General features: G+C 42.5%; 1 protein-coding gene across 4 annotated transcripts in view; it reads left to right on the top strand.

The window, feature by feature from the left end:
• Window positions 1-27287, top strand: part of EPS8L3 (EPS8 signaling adaptor L3) — a 190032-nt gene that overhangs the window by 41327 nt on the left and 121418 nt on the right. For 3 of the 4 annotated variants that reach the window (XM_061632590.1, XM_061632585.1, XM_061632586.1), the window contains one exon: window positions 17900-17960. The gene's annotated coding sequence lies outside the window, so the exon portion shown is untranslated. Of the gene's footprint in view, window positions 1-8944; window positions 9011-17899; window positions 17961-27287 lie in introns of those variants that run through there. The other variant, XM_061632587.1, reaches the window with a different exon arrangement.

Here is a 27287-nt window from a genome sequence, read left to right as displayed (position 1 = left end):
TCTCTCGCCACTTTTTTTAACTTTGAAAATTATGGTAACATTACCTCAAACGAAAGCTGAGTTCTACTGATTTTTACCTAGTGCAAATAATATCAAACTGGAAATTGAAAAAGAAAACTAATTGAAGGAAGATCATTTTTGTAACTAGTACCCAAACAACCTGTAGAACCTTGGGAAAAAAGTTTACGGAGACTTGCTTTTTGCCACCCTAGCACACTGTACACAATGCATTAACAAAAAATGGCCACTGAACTCAGCTTGGTGTCCCGTTCAGCTCACCTCAGTATCCTGGGCGACTGCCCAGGTCACCCATCCCTAAGGCCAGCCCTGTAAGTATTTAATCCGTGCTATATAGGACCTTAATATGCTGTGAATGAAAAATCAAAAAGTGAATGAGAGAGCAAGAAATATCAGTGCAGCAGGGAAGGGGGGGGAGTGCCTGCTACCCCCACATTACCCCTTGAAGTCATTCCTACTATGAAGGGTGCAATTCTCCCATGCTGTGGAATCTGCACACTTTATTCTTTTTCTTAAAAGTGGAAAGATTATATTTTTGCTGCCAAAAAGTATTGCATTTGGAAACGTGTTTTGAAATTCACACCAGACTTTATTTTTTCTTAAAAATTTTTTTTGAAATAGAACACACACTTACACCGGGCATATAACAAAAACAAAGAGAAAGAGAAAAACCGAAATGACGATCAGAACATATTGTTGTGCACCTCCCCAATCTCCGAGCGGTGAGATTTCAGGGGTCCCTGCACTCCTCCAGGGTTTGGTTTCCTTTGGGGAAGAAGGTCAGCGGAGACTAAGGTGTCTTTATGAAATATGGGTTATTTATTTACACACATTCCAACCTGAGCTCAAGGATGGAGGGGTTCAATGCATCAGCAGTCCAATACCCAGCTTTTCCATCTGGGTTGCAGGAGGCACCCCAAAGGCCATGGTGCAGAGAGCCAGTCTCCCTCTGCCTTCCAGTTCCCAGCAATTCTCTAGACACACTAAAACTACAAGCACAACTTCTGCTAGCTGCCAGGAGTGGGGGGGGGAGGTTCTCCTCCAGAGTTCCAATGACAAAAGGGGCCTTCCTGGCCCATTCACCGTTGCTAGGCAACTGATCAGTCCATTATCTTACCTGGCCAGTCTATTTGGTTAACAAAAGACTCATTTGACCAGCAGAGAGTTCCTCATTCCAAGGCACAGGATTCCAAATCAGGGGCTGGAAAGGTGACCCACAGGAATCATCCGTCCCAACCCCCATGCTCATAACAATATTATTGTTGTTGTTGTTGTTTATTTCTACCCCACCTTTCGACCAAAAGGCCCTCAAGGCGGCTTACAAAAAAACACAAATATAAAAATACATCAATAAAATACATCAATACATCAAAATACTTCAAAATACATCAATAAAACAATACAATTTACAATTTACAGTAGCCAAAACATAAATAAATAAATGTGGGTGAGAAGGATGGGCACAGGAGAAGTCCAAAGAAATGGATCTTGAGGGAAAGACCTGGAGGAGAGATCCTTTCTCCATGGCGACTGAGATGGTGGGTTAGCGACGCCATGCTACTCAGAGTGGATTTTAGTCCAGCCACCACCGACTGCCCCTACCCAGATTATCAAATGGCACCAGTCTCTTCACTCCGGGCTCCCTCATCTGCGGCAGTGGCTGCTGTGGCTTCCCCTCCAGCTCCTGTGCCTCCTCCTGCCCCGGAGGCGGCGGCAGCGGCGGCGGCAGCGGCAGCTTGGGCAAACCTGGCCTTGCAGTTTCTCCAAAGCTCCTTGCTAGCGACGATCCAGGATGCTGGCAATCTCCATCTCTCTCCCAGCCCCTCCAGCTGCACTTCCCTGCGAGTAAATTAGCTCTTGCACTGCTCCTGTGTTCTCCATTCTCCAGTACAGATCAAGATGAGAACCACCAGAACCACCAACGATTTTTATTATCCATAATTATAGAAATGAAATGGATGAATTCCAGATTCTGCCAGATAAACTTGGGGGGGTAAACAAGGGGGGACACAAGGCCCTGAAATTGTTGTTTGTTCATGTATAAAATAAATTTCTGCTGCAAAATCTTCCAGGTCTCCTAGACCTCTAAGAGTTTTTAGGTGGAGAATTAATTTCTCTGGTACAGCAATAAACAGCAATTGTGTGTACCATATGTCCAGTGTCATATAAGATGAGTCCTTCTGTCCCTGTGATATAACCAGTTGGGCCACAACCATCAAATGGATTACCAAGGTTTTACAAACAATTGTGGCATTCTCCCCTCTCCCCTTTGAATACAGATAACACAAACACAATTTAGGATCAAGACCCACCCCTTCTTCAGTGATGTTCAGAAGGGGAAAATGTAGCCCCGAGAAAAAAATAAATATATGTTAGGAAGCAGGCCCTTGCTGTGCCTAGAGGTGACAATAAAAGCTGAATTAATTGCTTGTTTTAATTAAAAGCACATAATTTGATGTATTCACAGCCAATTAAGGGGGTGCATCTGAATTTTTCTGCCAATAGTGGTTTTGTGAAAGGAAAGTTCTGCAGAAAAAGTCCCTCAGGCAGGAGAGACCCACTTTATTCATAAAGTGAAGAAGAGGGGTGAGGCTGCAAGGTGCCAGGGTTCGCATGGTGCAAATGCACCAGTGGAGCCAATCTGGTGCCCCTGGTGCTGCATTTGTATCCTGCCACCTCTCCCTCCCAGTAAGCAACAGCAACTCACCTGCCTGGTAAGTGTCTCCACCCCATCTGCCACTGCTCTGTGACATGCAATACCCTCATCAGGACCCTGTCTGAGGAGTGCAGTTGCCAGGCAGGGACATATGGGGCAAGGTGGGCCCTTAGGTAACTTGGCCCTGAGTTGTTTAGGGATTTAAATGCTAAAAGCAAAACCTTGAACTGCACTTAGAAGCATATTGGCAGCCAGTGTAATGCCCTCAGGAAAGGTGCTATATGCTGTTGGATGGGATGTCCCTGTCCACACAACCTAGATGCTGTGTTCTGTACCAGATGCAATTTCCAGACTGCTTTATAGTGGCCTTTTAAGACCAGGCAAAAGCTTCCCCTGCTTAAGAGCTGGTGTCAGAATGCTGCTAGAGATATAAGAACAGGACCAGTAAAAAATAAGTTGGGAACCCTAGCAGGAAGGGTGGAATCCCAAAGGAAGTGGGTCCCTGTTAATGGGGTAGTTGGTTGAAATCCCCACACAGCCATGAAGCTCGCTGGGTGACCTTGGGCCAGTCACTGCCTCTCAGCCTCAGAGGAAGGCACCTCTGAATACAGCTTACCATGAAAACCCTATTCAGTGTGTCGATTCCAACTTATGGCGACTTGAAGGTAGTCCATTTCCATTTTTCTCTTGGACTGTACCACCTGCCCTGCTCCTGGCAGTCCTCTGCCTGCTGTTTGGAGAAGGAGAGTTGCCATCATCAGCCTGAAGCTCAGCAGCACACCATCCCTTTGTGGTGTGCAGGTGCATCATCAGGCAGAGGGGCAATCAAGTGAAATGGCTCCATCTACTGTACAACTCCGCCATTTTAATCAATCTTGTAAAACATTGTGATGTTTTAACACTTAAAAAAAAATTATACCTGTTCCAAATATCATTTTAAGACTCGAACTGCTAGCTCACCCCCACCCACCCCCTGCCCCAAGATTCTGTAAATTTAACCCCTGCCTGTTAGGCAGAAATATGGAAATATCATGATGGGGAAAGCTGCAACAGTTATACTTCTGACTGTCACAGAGCTGTTAAAGATAAGGAACCCTATGGTTATCCTACTTGCTTACAAACTAGGAAATATCTTGTGCAACATCTGGCAACCTACTACAGGAAGCAGTAAGACTCATATGAATTTGATCCAGGCTACCTCCGAGTCCATTTTATTGTCTATTTCAGGCACAGCCAAAATGTAGAAAGTGTAATGAAACTTGGGTTAGGGAAAAAGTGACTTTTTCTCATCTACACATTTTCAGCGCTATTCCTTCTGTTTCTGTACCAAATGATAGATGTGTAAAGATTTTCCAACTTCTGTCTGGCAGAGTTCCTATCTATCTATCATCTATCGTCTATCGTCTATCATTTATCGACTATCGTTTATCATTTATCAACTGTTTATCATTTATCGATTATTGACTATCGTTTATCATTTATTGTTTGTTTATTGTTTATCATTTATCATTTATCTACTATCGTTTATCTACTATCATTTATTGTTTATCGACTATCGTTTATCTTCCATCTATCATCTATCATCTATCATCTATCAATTATTTGATTTATATCCTGCCCTTCCTCCCAGCAGGAGGCCAGGGTGGCAAACAAAAGCCCTAAAAACACTTTAAAACATCATAAAAACAGACTTTAAAATACATTAAAACAAAACTAATTTTAAAACTTTTTTTAAAAAAAGCATTCAAGACATCTTTTTTTTAAAAAAGGTTAAAAACATATTGTTTTTTTTAAAAAAGGTTTTATAACATATTAACAAGCTATTCCAACACAGAGGCAGACTGTGATAAGGTCTCAATTTAAAAGACTTGTTGAAAGAGGAAGGTCTTCAAAAGAAAAGATAACAGAGGCGGCACCTGTCTAATATTTAAGGGGAGTGTTAGCAAGACTTCGCTGTAGACATGTTTTACATTCACACATTCTACAAGTCTTGTGAATTAGGATCTATTGACATTGGCAATAGTGCATCTTGGCAGATTTACCCAGTAACTTACTCTCATACAGATCTTAAACATGGGGATATTTATTGAGTATATACACACAGAATCAAACCATACACATTTAATACTTCAATGGGGAATAGCTCAGTACCAATACATATCTACTGACATCAGTGGGGCTTAGTTCAGCAACAATATGTGTGAGGAAATTAGTTAAATAAAACATAATCATAACTAAGTCACATACACTCTCAAATACACACACACACGAAGGAGCAAGCACACAACGCATAAGAGGAGATGGGGGAGTTGAGTTCAGCACAAATGAGGAAGGCACACTAACCTGCCCTTTCTCTCTGTCTGGGCTCACTTTGCAGACTAGGCCTCAGTCATGTGCAGCTGGGCAGGGATGCCCAGAGCATGGCTTCTGAAACACAGTCACACACTCACACAGTCAAAGATAGGCAGAGGGAGCAGATGTGGAGGCTACAATTTGTAGGGAAAGGACCTCCAGAAGACAGAATAGAGAGCAAGATATATCTTTCCCAGCCTTGATAGGCAATCTAGAAATCGAATTGGAGTAGGGTTGCCAGGTTCAGGGCCTGAGACTGATCCTGTTTCTTTAGGAGAAGAGAAAGTCAGCCAAGTGCAGGTGTTTTTGCAACATTGTAATGGGAAAAATCACAATGTGGAATTCTCCCTTTCCCCTGCACAATTTTTAAAGATACAGAAGACCTCTTGGTTGCCAGGCCCTGCCTCCAAGATGTCTTCTGTATCTTTAAAAGTTGTGCAGGGGGAAGGGAGAATTCCACCTTGTGGTTTTTCCCATTACAGCTTTGAAAGAACACCTGCACTTGGCTGACTTTCTCTTCTCCTAAAGATACAGGATCAATCTCAGGCTCTGAACCTGGCAACCCTAGTCCTCAGATACAGAGTGTAGCTCCTTTTCTCTCTTTTTTTATTCAAGTCTTACGATGAATTTGGTTTTCATAAATTATAGCCTGGCAAAGCCTACCCTCCAACCCTGCAAAATATGCCTACTGATGTTTCTCAGCAAACTGTGTTTGCCTGGGGACAACAAGCTGCTTTTGCCACAGACCACCAAGTGTCCTCCTTTCTTATCTGTTTATATGGAGAACTTTTCATTTCCTTCTGTGATGAATTACTTTATATACAGAAGCTATGTTTATCAACAAAATGGTTGGCACAGTGTCAGAAAAATCTCTTTCCAGATGCCTCTGGTCTGTACCATAATAGTGCTAGATAGGACTCAGGTTACATTGGACTGAGGAGGCCTTCCAGAAAAGCAAGACCTGGTGTGTAGGTGTCCAGGGTCTCGAGACCCCTTACTTTTTTGGGAGCAGAGTCCCAGCATGGTCCCTATGTCTCCAGATTCCTGCAAGTCCATCAGCATGAAAGGGGAGTGTGTTAGCCACTGATAAGGCTTCTAACATGCTTCCTTGTCCTTTCCTGCTGATTGGAGTCAATCAGAGTGAAAAGAGGTGAGTGAGCCACTGAGAAGACTCTTCTCAGTAACTAACAGTCTCCCCTTTCATGTTTATTGAGAGAAAGTATTAACAAGGTTCTCATTCTCACTTGAGCAGGAAAAAAAAGGAGGAGGGTGTGTGGCTGTAACTATCATGAAGGGACCCTGCACTTCTGAATTTAAGACACAGAAAGCTGAGGGGAGGGGAAGAGGGTTAGGAAGGCACAGAAACCCAGAGGATGTAATTCAAAAGCTAGCTCAGTTCACTGAGCTACAGGACCAACCCTACTATTCGGCAGACCACAGAGCCACCTCAGATGGCAGATGCTAGAGGGCAGGGACTGGCAGCAAGGTGCTAAAGCAAAGCTGGGTGTGCTGTGCAGCCTGCTCTGCATCCCCTAAGCTAGCCTGCTACCCTCAGCTGCAGAGGAGGATGCTTCCCATCCCCAGTGCTGGGAGTAAGATTCAACTGCCAGTCTAGTCTGCTTCTGTATATGAAAGGGGCGAAGGAACCCAAATGTCTTGGGCCAGCCCTGCTGGGGTACGAAGACTAAAAGAATTTCCAGAGAGCTGATGGATGATTGTTACACTGAATCCTCAGTGGTAGAACAAGGCCATGCTTTGTATGTCAAAGGTCCAAGGTTCAGTTTCCAGTATTTCTGGGTAGGGCTGGGAAAGACTCATGCCCAAAGCCCCGGAAAACAGCTGGCCAATATGGGACCTCCCGATGTTGTTGGACATTTAAATTATGACGTCCATCACCCTTAACCTTGATCATGCTTGCTTGGGCTAATGGAAGTTGGAGTCCAACAACATCTGCAGGGCACCACATAGATTACAATACTGGTGTAGGCAATAGTGAACTAGATGGAGCAGTGATCTGAGGGTGCTTCCAGTTGACCTGTTTCTTGAGCATTCATCCTGATTTGTTTGCAGGGACAGTAGATGCTGTTGGCTATTTAATGAGCATTCATTCTGACTCGTTTGCAGGGAGATTAGATGTCGGGCCAAAGCAAATGTTATCCCATACTTTTGTTATTACAAAAAGTCTGATATTTGGGGGAAGCAGGTTTGTTCCGCAAGACCTCCCAATGAGCTATACTTGCTCAACCTGAATTTGCTTGTATGCGATTGAATCCCATCCAAAAATAACGATAGTATGGACATGTCCAGAATTTATTTAAGGCAGTTTCCTATGTTCCTAATCAGTATTCATGACACCTACAATTTGCATAAGGACTGTACAGAGAGCTTCATGGGGATCGCTGCTATTGCAGATGAACTAGCAGGATCAGCATGGCTGGCACAGCAAGCAATATCATCATGCCAAAATGGTAGTAGCTCTGCACCTCCACACTAATTTGATGCTGCTGTCATAACCAGAAGTAATGTGTGGAAGTGTCCTAAAGCTGTGGGTGCTGCAGCATTTTTTCCACAAAATATCTGCCACTATTTTGTGTAGACAAGGGGTATAATCTCCACTGCAACCTGTGTTGTTATTGTATATGCTGTACTTCAGCTATAATACCACCTACACTAAGAATGTCAAAGATTTCACTTGATTGTTGTGAACCATTTATTTATTATTATTTATTACTAGCATTTGTTAGTTGCTTTTTTCCAAAAATAGGACTCCATGCAATGTACAAAAAGGAAAACAAAAGCACACTGCATATTGACTTATCCTTTGTGGGGTTTTTTACTTCTCTTGAGGAGTGCTTTCTTTGTCCTTGGCGGGGGTGGGTGGGGAGGATATTGAATTTACACCACTGGACCCATGCATTAATGCGTCCAGGCACCTTGCTAATATAAATCTGCTCTCAGCAGCTACACACTTGGTTACTTCATGATCTTCAGCCACTTGACAATCCCTGAAACTGCTTCAGGATTCTGGCTCAAAGTCTGTCTGCTTTGTTCTCACTGTAGCATCAGATGTAGGTCACTTCCAGATGACCTATTTATTGAGCATTCATTCTGATTTGTTTGCACAAAGTGTGTGGGGAGGCTATACATTGGTGTTATACATTGTGGAGAGGTGATAGATTGTAGAATACACAACATCAACTATTTATTGAGGATTCATTCTGATTTATTGGAGGGGTGTTTTATGATGTTGCATCAAGCGATTGTTATCCCACACTTTCCAGTGCATTTCCTTATCACTTTTCTTACTACAAAAAGTCTGACAATTTTTTTGGGGGGGAGGAAGAGAGTTTGTTGTGTAAGTGATATGTGCAAGAGCACATCACATTAATTGCACAACCTGAATTTGCCAGTATGCGATTGAATCCCACCTGCAAAATAGCAAAAGTCTGGAAGTATCCTTACTGAGGATGTGTACAGAATCAGATATGCATAGTGCATGGTGTAAATTCAGTGTGTGTTTTTATAACCTGAGCTTGAAATTCCAGGAGGAGAAAATGCTTGGAAAGGGTAGAGTGCACAGCAGGAAGTGTAAACACCATTTCTGGGACAGCGAAGGAAAAAACCAAAGTAAAACATTGAGAAAAGTGTTGGCGTGAACACTGTTGTGCCTTTATCAGTAGCCTGATATAGAGAAATTAAGCCAGAGAAGTTTTCCTTGTTTATAATCTTCATACCAGAAAAAGCGTCATCTGTTAAATTTCTGCACATGGGGCAAGGCATGTAATCAGTGGCAACTCAAGGACATGGCCCAGGTGTTAGTTCATATTTAGCTTGGCTTTGCAATGCCACAAGGGAGAAGGGCTGTGAAAGGCAAAGCAGGAACAATAATACATTTTATTGGTCTAACTTCTATGTGTACATATGCAACAAGTTCTATGACAAAGAATTCAATGCAGCTTGAAATCCAGCAAAGATGAAAGAGAGGTAATCCAATAAAAGCTAATGATTTGCCCCATTTTTTAAATGTCTTATGCTCTGTGACTACCACATAGCCAATAAAAGCTATGCCGTCAAATAAAAACGGACAACATAGGAATAGTGTTGTCTGTGGGTGTTGCAAAGAAAAGTGGGATGAAGCTGAGATGCAATTAGTTTATTATTAAGTCACTGGGAGTCTTGTCATTGCACAGACTCGGGGGCTGTCATTGTAGCATATGAATAAACAGTGGCTGGACATGAACTGTGTGTTTACCTCTATGGAAAGCCCCAGCCTTTAAAATGGGGCTTGGCAGTAACTCATGAAAGATGTATTGGAAGGAATCCTGCATTATCTGTAGCAGCTGTGGTTAATATATTTCCATAAATATTAGAATCTTTCCAGATAGTATGAGAAATTTAAATTTGCTTAATGGGAGTGCCAGATAAGGTGTGTTTGGGATTGCCAATTTTCTATGTATGTATGTTTTAAACAGGGGAAACATGCACCGGAGCAGAAAGCAGTCAGCATAGAAGCAAGTTGCAATTCATGCTCAGCCACTATTTATATGAATGCTATAATTATTTACTACCCCAAACTCTTTACAATGGCAAACCTCACACTGACAGAAGAATCAGCTGATTGCATTGTAAGCTTCATCCTATTTCTGTTCCTGACACCCTAATACATCGCTATTGGGCCTGTCGGGTTTTTCCAGCTATTGTCTGGTCTCTAGCCTTCCTTTTCAGGGCATGTTGCTCAAGACAGCAAAACTCCAGGCATTTCTGGTTGCACTTTTCTCTGGAGTTGCCATTCTTTGCTCTCTTACTTTGTAGGGTGAAACCAGATTGTGTCATTATCAGATCACTGTATTCCAAAGTGTTCTGTATTGTCCTCACATGTTTTTTCAGACTTTTTATGTGCAATAAAATGTAATTACAATGGCAACCTATACATTGTGGACAGGTGAGCTCAGGCTTTTCAGGATTCCTGGGCCTTTAATTAAAAGTTTCCTCCTTGACGTTTCAGCCCATTTTATTGCTTCCAGTTGAGTGTAGTTGGAGAATTGCTAATGAATTGTTTGTTAATTATCCCTTGACCAGCCTCTCAATTGTCCTTTTATGTTCGTGTGTGTGTGTGTGTGTGTGTGTGTGTGCGCGTGCTTTTTATTTTGAGAGTTGTTTTTATCTTTTTTGATTTGTTGTTGGCTGCCCTGGACACCAACAGTGGTGTGTATAAAAGCATACATTTAAATGCATACATTAAAAAAAACACCAATATAAAATAGCTTTTTTAAATGGTGTGAGATTACTGCAGGATAGCTTCAATGGTATTCACTAAGCTTATTTTCTTTAAAAAGGGTACATGTGCACTCCCCATAGAGTGGTACAATGGTATCGCCTCAGCTCCTACAGAAGAAATAAAGTTGAAGCAGCCATTTTTAAAATATTCATAAAACTGGCTTTGACATGGGGGTGTGTGATGCGTCCGTCCCTGGCTCTCCCTGTCAGGTTCCTACCTGCTTGTGGTTACTGCCTGTCTCTAGGCACCACCAGGGACTCCACCAGTCCGGACCGCACTCTCTTATGGTTTACCTATCCGCTCTAGCACAGATCTCAACAGATCCCCCTGCTAGGCAACCACCAGTAACGTCCCAATACTAGTATTCCCAGAGACTCTGAATACTGGTATTGTTATTCTCTTCACCGCTGCCACCATTTGTTACACTTCCCCTTCAGCCTTGGTCATTACCTTACCCCCCCTTCTGGTCTGTGAAACTCCAGCCAAGGATCAGGCCTTTGGTAAACCAAATTAAGTATTTATTAAAGATAACAAAGCTAACAAGATTAACAAGATTTCTTCTTAAGGCACATAAGCATATGGTTTTACTCAATACTAATCCGAACTCCACCTCCCTCCTGGTAAACAACTCTCTAAACCCCACCAAGCAATCCACTCTTTCTCTTCTCCCCCCCAGATTCCACTATTCACCACCTCACATTCACCCAGATTTACCTGTCATCCTTTCATTTATACTGTCAGCCATTTTAAACACTCAGCCAATCATCTTGCATTCTACTGCCCATTCACTCCCCCTCTTTCACTCCACTTACCATGTATCTTCTAAAACAACAACACTTACCATATATACATTAATATAGGAACATCACATTTCCCCCCCCTTAAACAACAGCAGAGTATTATTCCTGTTCCAGGATTTATACGTCGCGTTAACAAATAAAAGTCTCTATGGGGAAAATGTCTTTCTTTGTTCCTCTGTCTGGTCACGTCACTGCAGTCCCAGCCACTTGCCTGGAAAGTCCATCGGCCAGTACATTGTCCTTGCCTTTGATGAACTGGAAGTCCACTTGATAGTCCTGTAGGGCCCAGGACCACCTCTGCAGCATAGTGTTATGGTTTTTCATAGTCTGCAACCATAACAAGGCCCGATGATCCGTAGTCACTGTGAATCTTCGTCCCCACACGTATGGGCGCAACTTGTTCAGTCCCCACACGACCGCTAGGCACTCCTTCTGGACCGACGAATAGTTTTTCTCCCTCGGCGTCAGCTTGTGACTCAGGTACGCCACTGGATGTCTGGTGCCTTCTCTCTCCTGCAGCAAGACAACTCCCAGCGCGAGGTCCAACGCATCTGTAGCCACGATGAATGGTTTCTCATAGTCTGGTGCTATTAATATGGGTCCTTGGCACAAGGCTTGCTTCAGCAGATCAAAAGCCTTCTGACATTCATCCGTCCATACCACACGCTCAGAACACTTCTTCTTTGTTAATTCATGCAAGGGGGTTGCTATTTCCCCAAAATTTCTCACAAACTTCCTATAAAATCCAGCCACACCCAGAAATGCCCTTACTTGTTTTTTGGTTAAGGGGATCGGCCACGCTTGTATTGCCTCCACCTTGCTCCATAAGGGGGTGATTTTCCCACTCCCCACCTTATGTCCTAAATAGATTACTTCCTTTAGTCCAAACTGGCATTTCTTAGCTTTTATTGTGAGGCCTGCTTTTCTTAAGGCCTCCAATACTGTTGTCAGGTGTTGGACATGCTCAGGCACCGACTTGCTAAAAATGGCCACGTCATCGATATAGGCCACTGCAAAATCTGACATGCCTCGCAACACAGTATTGATTAGCCTCTGAAATGAACTTGGTGACTTCCTTAGTCCCATGGGTAAGGTCACAAACTCATATAACCCATCTGGTGTACTGAAGGCAGTTTTGGCTCTGGATTGCTCGTCTAGTTCCATTTGCCAAAATCCTTTACAGAGATCTAGTGTAGAGATAATGGTTGCTGCCCCCAATAACTCTAACATTGCGTCTACCCTAGGCATAGGATACGCATCTGGGACAGTAATTTTATTGATTAGCCGATAATCAATGCAAAACCTTGTCGTTCCATCTTTTTTCGGAACCAGGACAATACTTGAGGCCCAGGGACTGATGGATTCCCTGATCACTCCTAATTCCAGCATCTCTTCCACCTCCTTTTTGATCTCATTCAAAACTTTCCCATTCACACGGTACGGAACAGATCTGATTGGGGCATGATCTCCAGTATCAATGGAATGTATAACTATACTGGTTCGGCCAGGTTTGTTGCTAAAGAGATTCCTATAGGTTTTCAAAACTCTCAGAATCTCCTCTTTTACTTCCTCCTTCACCTCCTCTGACCATTCCACTTGATCTACCCCTCCTTTGTCTTTGCTTTCCTGTACCAAATCTGGAAGTTCAGGCCCACTTCCCTCAGGGAATAAGGTAACTTGCAACACCTTTGCATCCCTGGTATGGTAAGGCTTTAACATATTTACATGAACCACTTTGCTTTTGTTTAATTGGTCTGTGGTGATTACATATGTCACTGTGTCAAGCCTTTCTCTGATGGTATATGGTCCTTCCCAGTTAGCCTGTAATTTGTCATGTTTCCTGGGTATGAACGCCATAACCATATCTCCCACATCATACACACGTTCTCTGGCTGTTCTGTCATACCAGTAACTTTGCTTCTCCTGTGCATGACTCAAATTCTCTTTCACTACTTCCATCATTGATGTTAATTTATTGCGGAATTCCAATACAAAATCTACTACAGAAGTTTTGTACTCTCCCAGAGTTCCTTCCCATGAATTTTTTAGCAGTTCCAAAGGTCCCCTCACTTTTCTAGTAAACATTAGTTCAAAGGGTGAGAAGCCTGTTGACTCCTGAGGGACTTCTCTGTATGCAAATAAGAAGCATCCCAACCGTTCATCCCAGTCTTGTGGGTGATCTTGAACATAGCTTCTTATCATGCCCTTCAAAACTCCATTGAATCTCTCAGTTAGCCCATTAGTGGCGGGATGGTAAGTAGTGGTCTTTAGATGTTTTAGACCACAACATTTCCACATACATTGCATCACTTCTCCCATGAATACACTGCCTCGATCTGTCAGCACTTCATGAGGGAAACCCAGCCTCATAAAGATTTTTAATAAAGCCTCTGCCACTACAGGGGCTTCTACAGATCTCAGTGCTTCTGCGTCTGGGTACCTGGTGGCAAAATCCACCACCACCACTAGATATTTCTTGCCATGCCTTGTGGGTTTGGAAAAAGGGCCCACCAAATCTATTCCCACTCTATAAAAGGGTTGTCCAATTATAGGAAGGGGCTTTAAGGGTGCCTTGGTCTTTACTCCACTTTTTCCCACTTTTTGGCATATTCCACAAGATAGACAATGTTGTTTTACATCCTTGGAGATATTTGGCCAATAATAATGTGCAGCCAATCTCCTCTTGGTCTTTTTTATTCCCAGATGTCCTGCACATGGGACATCGTGGGCTACCTTTAGCAATCTGGTTCTGTATTTGCTAGGTACTATCAATTGCTTCACTGGTTCACATTCATCCTTTCTCTCAGCAGGCATCCACAGTCTATATAAAATCCCATTCTCACACACAACTTGATTCCTCAGTTTGTCAGTGAAAGGAATCTGTTGGGTCAGCGCTTGTTCCTTTATCTGCTTCAGACTTATATCTTTATGCAGCTCTTCCCTGAATTGCTCTGCTTCTTCCCCAGAGACCACTTGATACAGTTTGTCTTCTTCAGCAGGCCTGCTAGTGGTTGCTATGGTGACCTGAGGCTGGTTAACAGATTCCACCCTGTTTGTTTCAGCCCCCCTTAATATGGCTTCTTTTTCTCTGCCAATTTGCTGTCTGGTCTCTACATATATTTTCCCCTGTGCCCCCATAACATCTCTTCCCAGTATTACTGGTTCTTGTTGCTGGGCATTAATACCAACTTTATATTGGCCCTTTCGGCCTCTCCATTCCATTTTCACTAGGGCCACAGGCAAACTCTCTGGTTGACCCCTCACTCCTTGGATAGTCACTGTTTCCTGAGGTAATATTTCTTCAGATTTTATTAAATCTGGCCTCAGTAACGTCTGAGCGGCACCAGTGTCAAGCAATGCCCAATAAGTTGCCCCTTGTACACTCACTTCCTCTCTCAGACTTGAATCAAGGTCTGTTACTTCTGTCCAGTTTATCTGGCAAAACTGAACCTTTTTTGCTGCTTCTAAAGCCTTGGGCTCTGTTTTCACTGCCCTTGTCTGAGCAGGATTACTAATGGGGTTGGCAACCTCACATTGAAAACGTAGGTGCCCCGGTCTACCACATTTGTAGCATAATTTCTCCTCACTTTTAGGGTACACAGATCCACTCTGGGGTGTCCTGTGCCCTTCAGATTTTAATGGAGGACTCACTCGCTGTGGTACCACATCCCTTCTGCCAGCACTATATGGTCTGGGTTTAAACTCTCTTGATGTTTTCCCCACCCAGCCAGTTCTATTGGAGGCGAAGTGATCCGCCATCTCTGCGGCCTCCTGCACAGATGTAGGGGAACCGTCTTTGACCAGGAGCCTTATTTCTGGTGGTAACTGATGGTATAATTGATCCAGTATCATGAGGCTTTTCACCTCTTCCACTGACTGAGCTTTGGCACTACTCATCCACTTTCCAAATTTATCCATCAACTTTGCTCCCAGTTCCACAAAAGACCTCCCTGTCTGTATCTGGCAGTTTCTGAAAAGCTTTCTAAAATAATCAGGCCCCAGTCTGAATCTTTTAAACACTGCTTCTTTGAATTCAGCATAGGTGACGGGCCTGTCTGAGGGGAAATATTGGTATACCTCAGCCAATTCCCCTTTAATCAGGTTTGATAAATACTGCATGTATTTATCTTCAGGTAGCCCCCACAACTGAGCTGCTTTTTCAAAGGTGCTGAGGTAAATTTGAGGATCTTGACCAGGCTCATAGACAGCAAAGTCCTTTGGAGTAATTTTTATTTTTGCTCCATCTCTCTCTTTCCTTGTCTCCTCAGAGTGAAATTTCTCTCTATCAAATTTTAACTTTTCTACTTGTAATTCAGCATCCAATGCTCGTTGCTTCTCCCTCTCCTCAAACCCCAATCTCATTCTCTCAATTTCCAACTCCCTCTGTTTTTCCTTCTCTGCACCTTCCATCCTCAATCTCTCAGCTTCCATCTTCAATCTCTCAGCTTCCATCTTCAATCTCTCAGCTTCCAACTCCCTCTGCTTGTCTTTTTCCTCAGCCTCCCATCTTAACTTCTCTCTCAAGTACTCTATATAAGCGGGATTGCTTAAATATCCTTCTGGGGTCTCTTCCCTGACAGGTTGTTTTTGCTGGGCAGTAGCAAATCCTATAAGAGCTACCCTCAATTCATCTACCCCTTTACCCTCGTGAGGTAAATTGAATGTTATGCACTTCTCCACCAGCTCCTCTCTTTTCATTTTTATGTATTCAGCCATGGTGTTTGAGTTCACTCACTCTTTGCCACACACTCTTTGCCAGTCACTCTCACAAGAAATCTTGTTTTGTTATTTCTGTTTGCCACACCACTGTTCTGGATTCTCTAGTATTCGTATCTGGATTCTCTGTTGTTCGTATCCCACTGCTACCACCACATGTGATGCGTCCTTCCCTGGCTCTCCCTGTCAGGTTCCTACCTGCTCGTGGTTACTGCCTGTCTCTAGGCACCACCAGGGACTCCACCAGTCCGGACCGCACTCTCTTATGGTTTACCTATCCGCTCTAGCACAGATCTCAACAGATCCCCCTGCTAGGCAACCACCAGTAACGTCCCAATACTAGTATTCCCAGAGACTCTGAATACTGGTATTGTTATTCTCTTCACCGCTGCCACCATTTGTTACACTTCCCCTTCAGCCTTGGTCATTACCTTACCCCCCCTTCTGGTCTGTGAAACTCCAGCCAAGGATCAGGCCTTTGGTAAACCAAATTAAGTATTTATTAAAGATAACAAAGCTAACAAGATTAACAAGATTTCTTCTTAAGGCACATAAGCATATGGTTTTACTCAATACTAATCCGAACTCCACCTCCCTCCTGGTAAACAACTCTCTAAACCCCACCAAGCAATCCACTCTTTCTCTTCTCCCCCCCCAGATTCCACTATTCACCACCTCACATTCACCCAGATTTACCTGTCATCCTTTCATTTATACTGTCAGCCATTTTAAACACTCAGCCAATCATCTTGCATTCTACTGCCCATTCACTCCCCCTCTTTCACTCCACTTACCATGTATCTTCTAAAACAACAACACTTACCATATATACATTAATATAGGAACATCACAGGGGGAAGTGTCATTTTGCCATCAGTCATGCCACAAGCACCAGCCTAGGGGCACCCATAGTAACAACACAGCCACATTGTATCTGGTTGTCATTGCAATGCCCTCACTCATGGGCCAGGATGTATTACTTTTCTCAGAAAATCTGGGAACATACACATTTTCCTAGAACAGAAGTGCTAGATTGTGGGGCATTTTCTTTCAATAACAGAATAATAATTACACAATTGTTGTGCAATACAATATACATATATTCTGGGGCAGCTTTCCCCAGCCTAGAGCCCTCTAAATGGTTTGGGCTACAACTTCCATTGCCCCCAATCCATATAGATGTGCTGGCTGGGTCTGAGAGTTGTAGTCCAAAACACTGGGAGGGTGCCAGGAATATCTTTTAGGAGGAAAGGTTTCCTACATAACCAGAAGGACTCTCCGGTAGTACTTTTGGGTCTTCAGTAAAAGGTCCCTTGACCCATTCCAGCCCTTTGTTGCTTTCAGCCCTTTGAACTGGATGTGTGTGGGGTTGTCTGTCTTGTCTGTCTGCTTTTTAAATTGAGGCCATTCAAAGTTGTGAATTATTTATTCATGAGGACAAGCCATGTCCCTATTATACAATATTAGTATGAACATCACACTCAAGAAATTCAGCCAAAAATTCATTGCCAGGTAGTAAGTCATAAGCTGTACATTTCATAGTTTGACTTGTTTCTTGGCTGTGAAGATGTTGCTGGTACTGTCCATTGAGAATTTCATCATTTCCACGTGCTACTTTCAAACCTGTTTATTATTAGCCTTCTCGATCCATCTGGTTTGTACTGAGTCACATTCCTCTGGGATTCCACTCTAAAAGCTCCATCTAGCAGAGACTAGCCTCACTGGGGTTCTCTTAGGTCAGAGGCGGGAACATTTGGTCTTCCAGATGTTGTTGAACTCCAGCTCCCATCACCCCTGACCACTGCCCATACTGGCTGAGGCTAATGGGAACTGGAGTTGAACAACATCTGGAGGGTTCCACATCAATCTTACATTACAACCTTGTCCATTTGTTCATAGTGGTTCTGAAACACTGCTGGGACATAATTCAGTCAAGCTTTCTATCTCTTTGATGAACACATGAGCACCAGTTTGGCAGGTTTTTCAGTTTCTATCTTATACCTATCAGTGTGCAAAACATATATTTTGTCTCTGCCTATGTTGTCATGCTTTAACTTATTGTCCACCTGACTGTTCTAGGACCATCTTTCTTCAGACTTTGGCTGAACTCTGGAATTTGAGACTAACCATGGTCCACTTGGTGAGTTGCTTCTTCCTCATCTGAATTTTTCCGCTTTCATGCTGGGTCTGTTCTAACCTTGCCACTGGCTTGAATCCTCTAGCTGGACTTTGGAGATACCAATCCTATCTGAATATGTGCACATTTGAAAACTCACCTACAAGCAATCACTGTCCTCTACTTTTACTATCTTAAGGAAGTACAGATTATTCCTAAGTGGATTTTCCACAAAAATAAATTAGCCAAACTCTGTGGCCAACTAACTTTCACTTCAGGCAGACACAGTTTTTACCCCCCTTGTTGAGATCCTGTGTCTAACACCTGTGTGGTAGGCAGATAAATTCCACACATGGAGCCTTTTCCAGTATGCCAATGCTATGAATTTAATAGCTTCATGACAGACACATTAATAGCACATGACCTCTGCAGCATCCCTACTTTCACTATGATCAGTCCACATTCTACTTATTTAGTGCCATATCACATGATGGTGTTTCTTCTTTCTAATTGGAGGCAATGTGTTTTATTATTTAAGGACAATCATGATGATTGCAGAACATGCTGTTTCTGGAACAAATGACTAGTGTTGCTAAATTTGAAATGCATTTTTCTCAACACCAAGGTCCATCCAAATCCCCACACATAACAAACAATATAGCCTCACAGCAAGCCAAACACAACACTTTTTTCCCTTACACATAGGGAATCCATGTCACATGACCAGCTAGTTCCATCACTGAGTAGATGTGTCATAATGACCTGAAGCCATTCCAGAAGAAGGACAGCAGCTCACTGTGTAACAACCACACTGTTGCATCCCCTGACCTAGACAAAACTCAGTTTAGCCACTAGCTGGCTGTGGGCAAGGTCAAAAAAGAATTTGGGGACCTGCCAGGGACTGAAGAAGAAAACACCAACGTTCGACCAAATCCATTTTCCATTATTGTTGCAAAATGTTTCAAAAGTCACACATAGTGTTGTTGTTTTGTCCTTGGGTACTTACATCCAAATTGATTCCCAGAGTAATTACTTTGCTTCTGTTCCAAGCACAAACTGAATTATTCCTATAGCAATTTATCCTTAGTTGCTCAGCTTTCACTACTTTTCACACCATGTTAGGAATGTTGATCCAACATCCAGTAGGGTGGCCAGAAAGAAGACAGGGCTCCTGCACCTTTATGTGTTGTGTAGAAGAAGGAATTTCACCAATTGTTGCTGCTGAAATTCCCTCTTCTTCACAGCTATTAAAGGTACAGGGGCCCTATCCTCTTTTGCATCACTGACCACCATAAATTTATCCTTGCAATGGGAACATAATGAATACAATAGAGATGTGCCTCAGTCTGATACAGAATAACAGACATTATCATTATGAATCTTGGAACTGTCCACTCAGGGCCAAACTACATGAGACATTATTCATGTTTTTTTTTAAGTGTGCTGCTTAAGCTGGCCGCTTTTTATTTTATTTTGAAGAAAAAGGAGCCATGGTGCCCCAATCTAGAATGTGCTCCTGATCCAGGTCAGGGTCCCATGGTAGTTTCCTGCTTAAAATTTGCCTCTGCCATGGGTTTTACTTGCCCTGACACAAAAAAAATAATGTACCCAACTTTTACAAATATACTTTTAAAATGAATAATATCAAGTGGACTTGGCCATCTGCCCCTTTTAATGATGGTTCTAAGGGATGCTCAGAACCTTTGCTTAATCTCACAGTAATGGAATGTTCTTTAACAATGAACAATTACTATCCTAAGAAAGTACAGACTTCTTACAGCAATTCTAGGAGCAAAATGCTGGTTCAAATCCATGCTTAAACTGAATCGTCAAGTACTTTAATCTATCAGTGTATTCTGATAACTTTTATACTAAATAAAAATATCTGGACAATTCATATTTGATATTCAAGGCTAAAATGCCAACAGTTTCCTAATTCTGCTGTCTTTGTAACCTCTAAATAAATATATAACAACTTTTAAGGTTTGGTTTGGTTTTGCTACTGCCTTTAAATCTATGGTATGTGCTTGCTTGGGAGTAAAGGAATGGTCCATCTGCAAGGAGCATTTCTTAATAGTCATTATCACTAAAATGTCATAGGTCTTTTAGGTATCCCAAAATAAGCACAACCCATGCAGAAGAATGGCTTTAAAGCCAGGCACAGCAGTCTAACTCACGGTAAACCAGCGGAAGGGGTGCCGGCGGCAGAGAAGCTGGAGGGAAAGTCCATGGCATCCAATTGCCCTTGGGAGCTCCTGGGCCGGTGGAACACTGGCTCAACTGGGGTCTGCCACATCCAACTTCCCTCAGCCTGGCATAAATACAAGTTGGATTGCACCCTAAGTCATTCCTGTTTGGCTCATCCAGATTCCTAAACTCCCTGTGATAATCTAGCATAAAATATAGTATTTGTAATAAAGTGACCACTCTACAGACAATCCTCTCTTTTTAAATCTGAGAGCAATCTTGTTAAGCCATAGACAAAACTTGATCTTGTAAAGCATTTTAACAATGGCAAAAATAGCAGAAAATAGTAGTTTTAAGTCAGAATGCACAAAACACTGCAGAGATGGGAAGATCCAACTCCCCTTAAATGATCAGGGCACTTGTGTGACAATTCTGCTTTACTATGTATAGGTTTGGGCCCTGTAGCTTATACTTTCAAAATTTGATGCAGGAGAAATCCCTCTGAGGGCATGTACACATTAGCAGTTTAAAATGTGGCGAGGTCATGTTTCCCTGATGTTTCAAATCATACTTGCACATTGCTGTTCATATCAGAGAGGGGGCGGGGATGTGTCTGCCCAATGCACATTACCTATTTGGTATTCCTGCCCCTACAACCCACCCACCCCGGAATTTCTATTCATGAAGCTGTTGTCTGCACATGGGCACTCCTCTGCTCTTGCACAATGGCCATCTCAAACATACACACCTGGCTTAACTGTGAAGCGAATGTGCCTTAAGTTTACCAGTTGAACAGAAGCTGGTTGGAAAACACATTACACAGCAGATTTTCTTAAGATACTACAGGATTGATATGGATTGTGGCTAAAGTCGTTTGTATGCAGCTTCAAAAATTAGCAGTGGGAAGCTAATGGATGGTAATGTGTACACAGCCTGACTTCAGGAACTCTGAGGAGGAATGCAGCGCCCCTCAAACCACTTATTCCAAAATAGGCTCACAGACCCTTGTGGATCTATTGTAGAGGGACGTGGGCCGAGAACTGCAGCTTCATCATTAGAGGGAAGATTGCTAGTTCAGATCATTTAGATCATTCTCTGTTACTTCCTTAGGTTTATGTGGACTTTGGCTATGCAGAGGCTTGGTGGGAAACACTGAGTGGGACAGGATGGGAAACAGGAAGCTGTCAGGGCTGCTAGTGGTGGGAAATGCATTGGTCTAGCAGCTGCCACACCACAAATAACAAACCAACCAGTTCATGTACCCAGTTCCCATGGTCTAACTGCACCAGATTCTTGTGTGAAATGATCTAGATAGCAAGGCACTGCTGGGGGTCAAGTAACAACAGTGTTCCACCTGATTGAGAGAAAAGGTGACCCATCAGAAGAGGTCACAGCGAGATCTGGACCTCCCTTTAGCCCTTTATTAAAAGAATACAGATTGGCCTCCTGTTGTACCTTTATGTAGGGCAATAGTTTCCAAAGTTTTTTCCCCATGGACCCCTTGAAAATTTCTGAGAGTCTTGGCAGCCTGCTTGAATGATTTTTCTGCCTGTTGTAGCAAATGTAATGTGTTGTGTTCGATGTTGAATGATTTTGAATTGTATTTTTACAGACATGCCACCTGCGGATCACCTCAATGAAGCCTGTGGACCACTGGTGGTCCACGGAGCACAGTTTGGAAAACCCTGCTATAAGGCATTGAATATATATGCATTTATGTGTATACATTTCTTGTATAGATTTCATTTTATTTTCCACCAATCTACACAACAAAATTGTTCAAATTATTATGGTGTCTATCAGGCAATACACCTGGTTAGCCATTGTATGTTCCAAGTTCTTCCCAGCAGCTTTTGGTGCAACCAGAAATCTGCATAGCACCTAATAGAACCTCAGCTGAATGTTTCCTACCCAGTGGAGGCTGGTGGCTTCAAGGCAGTGGAATCCACTCCAGGTTTGAGTCCAAACTTTCAAGGAGCTCTTTGAAAATTCGGACTAAAACCCTGAGAGGATTCCACTGCCCCACTGATATGGAGCTACCAGCTGCCACTGTTTCTCCCTCCTCCTGCATTCCATCTTGAGATTGTGACCAGATGCAGACTCCATGGCTTCACCATCAGCCAGCTTCCCCCATCCCTGCTTTGTTTCCCATCTAGCCTGATGAAGAGTTCTGGGGAACTTGAAAGCTTGCACATCATGTTGTGATATTTTGGTTGGTCTAATATATGTATTGCTCTAATAATGGAACTGGTATTTTTTTAAGTGTTGCTCACATGGTAGTCTCTTATACAAAACCCTGCTGGACCAAAGACCTGCCTAGTCCAGCATTCTGTTGTCATAGTGGCCAACCAGATGCCTGTAGGAATCCTGCAAGCAGGACCTGAGCACAACATCACTCTGTCCACTTATGATTCCCAGCAACTGGTATTCAGAGATATACTGCCTCCAACAGTAGAGATACAACATAGCAATTGTGGCTAATAGCCATTGACAGACTTATCCTCAAATAATTGTCTGATCCCCATTTAAAGTTGATGGCCATCACTACATCTTATGAGAGAAAATACCATAGTTTAACTATATGCGTTGTCTGTCCTGAATCTTCTAATGTTCAGCTTCATTAGATGACTCTGGGTTGTAGTATTATGAGAGAGGAAGAGAAATGTCTCTCTATTCACTTTCTCCACATCATGCATAAACCTTTATCATTTTCCCCACTTCACTTTGTTTCTAATCTAACATTTGCCACTGGGCCAAGTTCAAGGTTCTAGTTTCGGTGTACAAAGCCATATACAGCTTGGGACCAGGATACCTGAAAGACCGTCTTATCCCTTACATACCCAGTCAATCACTGTGCTCTGCAGGTGAGGGCCTCCTGCAGATACCTTGTCATCAGGAGGTCCATTCTGCACAACATAGGAAATGGACCTTTGGTGTGGTGGCACCTACTCTGTGGAATTCCCTACCCTTAAATATTAGACAGGTGCTATCTCTGTTATCTTTTCAGCGCCTACTGAAGACCTTTCTCTTTCAACAAGCCTTCTAAGTTGAGACCTTATCCCTGTCTGCGTCTGTGTTGGAATTGCTTTTTAATATGTTCTTAAACCTTTTTAAAAAAAATATGTTTTTAAACCTTTTAAAAAAAAGCTTTTTAAAGCTTTTTAAAAAATATTGTTAAAGATATTTTGTTTTAATGTGTTTTAATGTCTGTTTTTATGATGTTTTAAAGTGTTTTTAGTGCTTTTGTTTGCTGCCCTGGGCTCCTGCTGGGAGGAAGAGTGGGATATAAATCAAATAAATAAATAAATACATAAATAAATAAATAAACAAACAAACTAAAAAGCCCCCAAAGTTATAACCTTTCCTCAAAGGAATGTTGTTCCAGTCCCTTTATAATTTTGGCTGCCCTTTTCTGAAACCTTTTCAGCTCTACAGTACTCTTTTTGAGGTGCAGTAATCAGAATTTTACACAGTATTCCAAGTGCAGGTGTACCATAGATTTATGTAATGTCATTTTGGTATTGGTAGTTTTATTTCAGTTCCTTTTCTAATGTTCCCTAGCATAGCATTCACCTATGCTTTGTTTTGCCATCCAGCGATATTCCATGATATTACATTAAATTGATCTAGTGATAGAGTATTAAGTCATCGTGGTGGACAGGAGTTAGCAGCATTCCCTCGTATTAATTCCACCTTGGAATACGAATTAGCTGGAATATGTTCCGTTAAAGTAGTCATATTTTGCTCATCTAAAGAAGAATGGCAAATTGAAAGATTAGAGGGGTTATCAGAGGAATTATATTGAGCTTGGGAAATGCCTACTGACATTGTTTTATTTTCATGAAGCAAGGACTCATACTGGTCACATTTATGTCTTTCTTCTAATTTTACTATTAAAATCTTAAAACGATTAATAATCTCAATTCGAGCCTCTGGGTCAAATTCTTCATAAGAATCCAAAAGAAATAATTCCTCAGGCAAAAATTCACAGTTTACATTGGGGTAAGTTGGAAGATCTTTCACATTTACAGTATCTTGATCTAAGATGTTTTCTTGTATTCTATTAAAATTAGTACTTGTCTGTAGAGAAGTCATTGGTTCATTAACTTTATTCGAAAAGAGACGTATAGGAGGAATTACATTTTCAAAAAGCCGTGACATCTGTATCGCCTGAGGTGCAAAAACAGATCTGTTATTGTAGAGAGCTTGTACTATGTTGGTATCCTGAAATGTAATCACAGCTCTAGCCTTTCTATAATTATAGAATAGATATTGAATTCAGTCAATTGTATTTGGGTCTAGTAATCCTGGAATAGTAGCTTGAACCAGTTTCCAAAAATGAATCTTCCGTTGGTTCTGGTCTAGGAGCCCTCCAGGTTTTGGATAATTTATAAATACTAATTTAAAACCATTAAGGACAAGCTTCCATGCTTGATGGATGTCATTTACTTCTGGATTGGTGGTAGTTAAATGGCTGATAGACCAATCTGCACCTTGAGATGATGATGGAGTCATATTTTGTCCAGTTGTCATATATATTAAATTTTGATCTGGTATATTTTTGATAGGGGATGCAGAAGTGTTGTCTCGTAGGGTAAGATTCTGCTCCTGCAAAGACTTAGATGTTATGATCTTCTTTTTCTTTTTCCTTTTTTTCTTTGTGGTCTTTTGCTTTGGAGTATCTAATAGTGTAAAAAGTTTTCTGAAATTCATATTGGAGCTATAGTTGCTTTTATAGTTTCTCATATTTTTACTCTTTTTACAATTTCTTATCCTGCGTTCTCCTTTTTCAGTTTATTTTATTGGTTGAAGATCAGGGTCAGTCTACATAGTTTGAGTAGATTGAGATATTTTAGTTAGTTTGTCTTTCTCTTCATTAGATGTACATTTAAACTTTATTATTTCTTCTGTTAATAACGTGAGCAATGAAATAGATTCTTTAACAAAACTTGAAATCTGAGACAGAGAAGCTGTTAACCGCTGCAGTCCATGGTTCCTCTAAGGTATTTATTCCTTGAGAGTAGAATGTGCTATGCCGCCATACAATGGGTCAACATCCTCATTAAAGTTACCAGATCCCTGGTTTTTGGCCAGAGTCTCTGGTTTTTGGGGGGTCCTCCAGCTCTCTGGCTAGCACCCCTTAATCTCCGGACTCTCAGCTTCAATTTAAAAAACAAATTACGTTTCTAGGTGGTCTGGTTCCCGAGATATACACCAAAACGTCAGCCACCCCCGCGACCGTTTAATCTATTTAACTGATGCGATGCTGAAGTTGCTTCCTAGGTCCCAGTTCCTTATTTGATTGAAAGTTCAAAACACTAAAAAAGAAGAGTTGACAACTACAGCAACTTCAAACCAAACTTAACATGTCTCTGAACCCCAAAATATATGTTGGGGTACCCTGTATGATATATCACTGTGATCGGGGGACTCTCCCCGTCAAGAAAACAATACATTTATGCAATCAAAATCATCAGGCTTCTGATATTATCATAAATACATAATGATGTCATAAAATCATAAAAAAATAAGTAACTGGGGGTGCCCACCCCAAACTCTGCTCTGGGACAGGACAAATCATATACCCCAGGAAAGGGGAGGGTGTCCTCTACGAGATGCCACTGCATCCCGCCTGGCCCAGAGCTTCTGCTGGGCGCAGGGCATGGAGGAGGACATCTAGGCAAAATCAAAGCAGACCAAAACATACAGGGAAAAATAAGTAACTGGGGGTGCTCACCCCAATATCTGCTCTGGGCCAGGACAAATCATACACCCCAGGAAAGGGGAGGGTGTCCTCTATGAGTTGCCAGTGCATCCCATCCGGCCCAGAGCTTCTGCTGGGCACCAGGCACACAGGGTGCATCAATGCAAAATCAAAATGGACAAAAACACATAGAAAAAAATAAGTAACAGGGGGTGCCCACTCCAAAGTCTGCTCTGGGACAGCACAAATCATATACCCCAGGAAAGGGAAGGGTGTCTTCTTCGAGATGCCACTGCGTCCCGCCTGGCCCAGAGCTTCTGCTGGGTGCAGGGCACAGAAGAGGGCATCTATACAAAATCAAAGCAGAAAAAGACATACAGGAAAAATAAGTAATTGGGGGTGCCCACCCCAAAATCTGCTCTGGGCCAGGACAAATCATACACCCCATGAAAGGGGAGGGTGTCCTCTATGAGATGCCACTGCGCCCCGCCTGGCCCAGAGCTTCTGCTGGACGCAGGGGAAGGATGAGGGCATCTATGCAGACAGAAAGGGTAGAGAATCTTCTTACTCTTACTCATTTCTCAGACCTCTTTCTGAAGTGAAGGGTCAAATCTGTAAAGAAGTTTGGAGCAGCCACATTAAATGATAAGGGCAGGGCATTCCAGGCAGGGGGTTGCCAACCCTGCTTGGATATGGATGTCTTTGCAGGGGATCCCTAGTCAAGCTTTACCAACAGCACAATCCAAACTATATCTACTCGCAAGTAAGTCCTGTTGAGTTCTATGGGGGCTTAGTCCCTTAGTACGTGTGTTTAGAATTGCAGCCTTCAGGGGCATCCATCTTTACTCCCGTATGCTCCTATCTAACATCTCCACAACACTAGGCTTCTTTCTTCCTACAGTGACCTTCTGGTGACTGGCCTGGCCTGAAAGCACTTAAACCCTTCTTGCCGAAAGCAAGTAGGCTAGATTAAATGTCCCCTACCCAGGCTCCATCTTTTTGCTAAGATGTCTAGCTTAATTTCCAGTCAGATATATTTTTAATTGTACGCTCCAAGCAACTGTGATTGATGCTTAATGTATCATGCTTAATTACATCACTCAGGCCCGCCCCATGACATCACTTGGGCCCGCCCCTAAAATCTCAGGTTTTGGGATGCTTCTGACCTGGCAACCCTAATCCTCATTGAGCTATCCATTATGACCCCAAGGTCTCATTCCTGGTCAGTCACCACACCAGTTCCGACCCTATTAGCATATAAGCAAAATTAAGAAGAAAAAAATTGCTCCAATTTGTATAATTTTACATTTGTTCACACTGAATCACTCGTGCCATTGTACTGCCCATTCACCCAGTTGGAGAGATCCTTCTGGAGCTCCTCACAGTACCTTTTGGTTTAAACAATTTGGTGTCATCAGCAAACTTGGCTACCTCACTGCTCATCCCAAACTCATTATGAA

This window comes from Rhineura floridana, chromosome 6 (genome assembly GCF_030035675.1).
Source record: "Rhineura floridana isolate rRhiFlo1 chromosome 6, rRhiFlo1.hap2, whole genome shotgun sequence".
NCBI classification, from domain to species: Eukaryota; Metazoa; Chordata; class Lepidosauria; order Squamata; family Rhineuridae; genus Rhineura; species Rhineura floridana.
The sequence above is the reverse complement of the archived record's forward strand: the minus strand, read 5'-3'. Positions and strand labels throughout refer to the sequence as shown.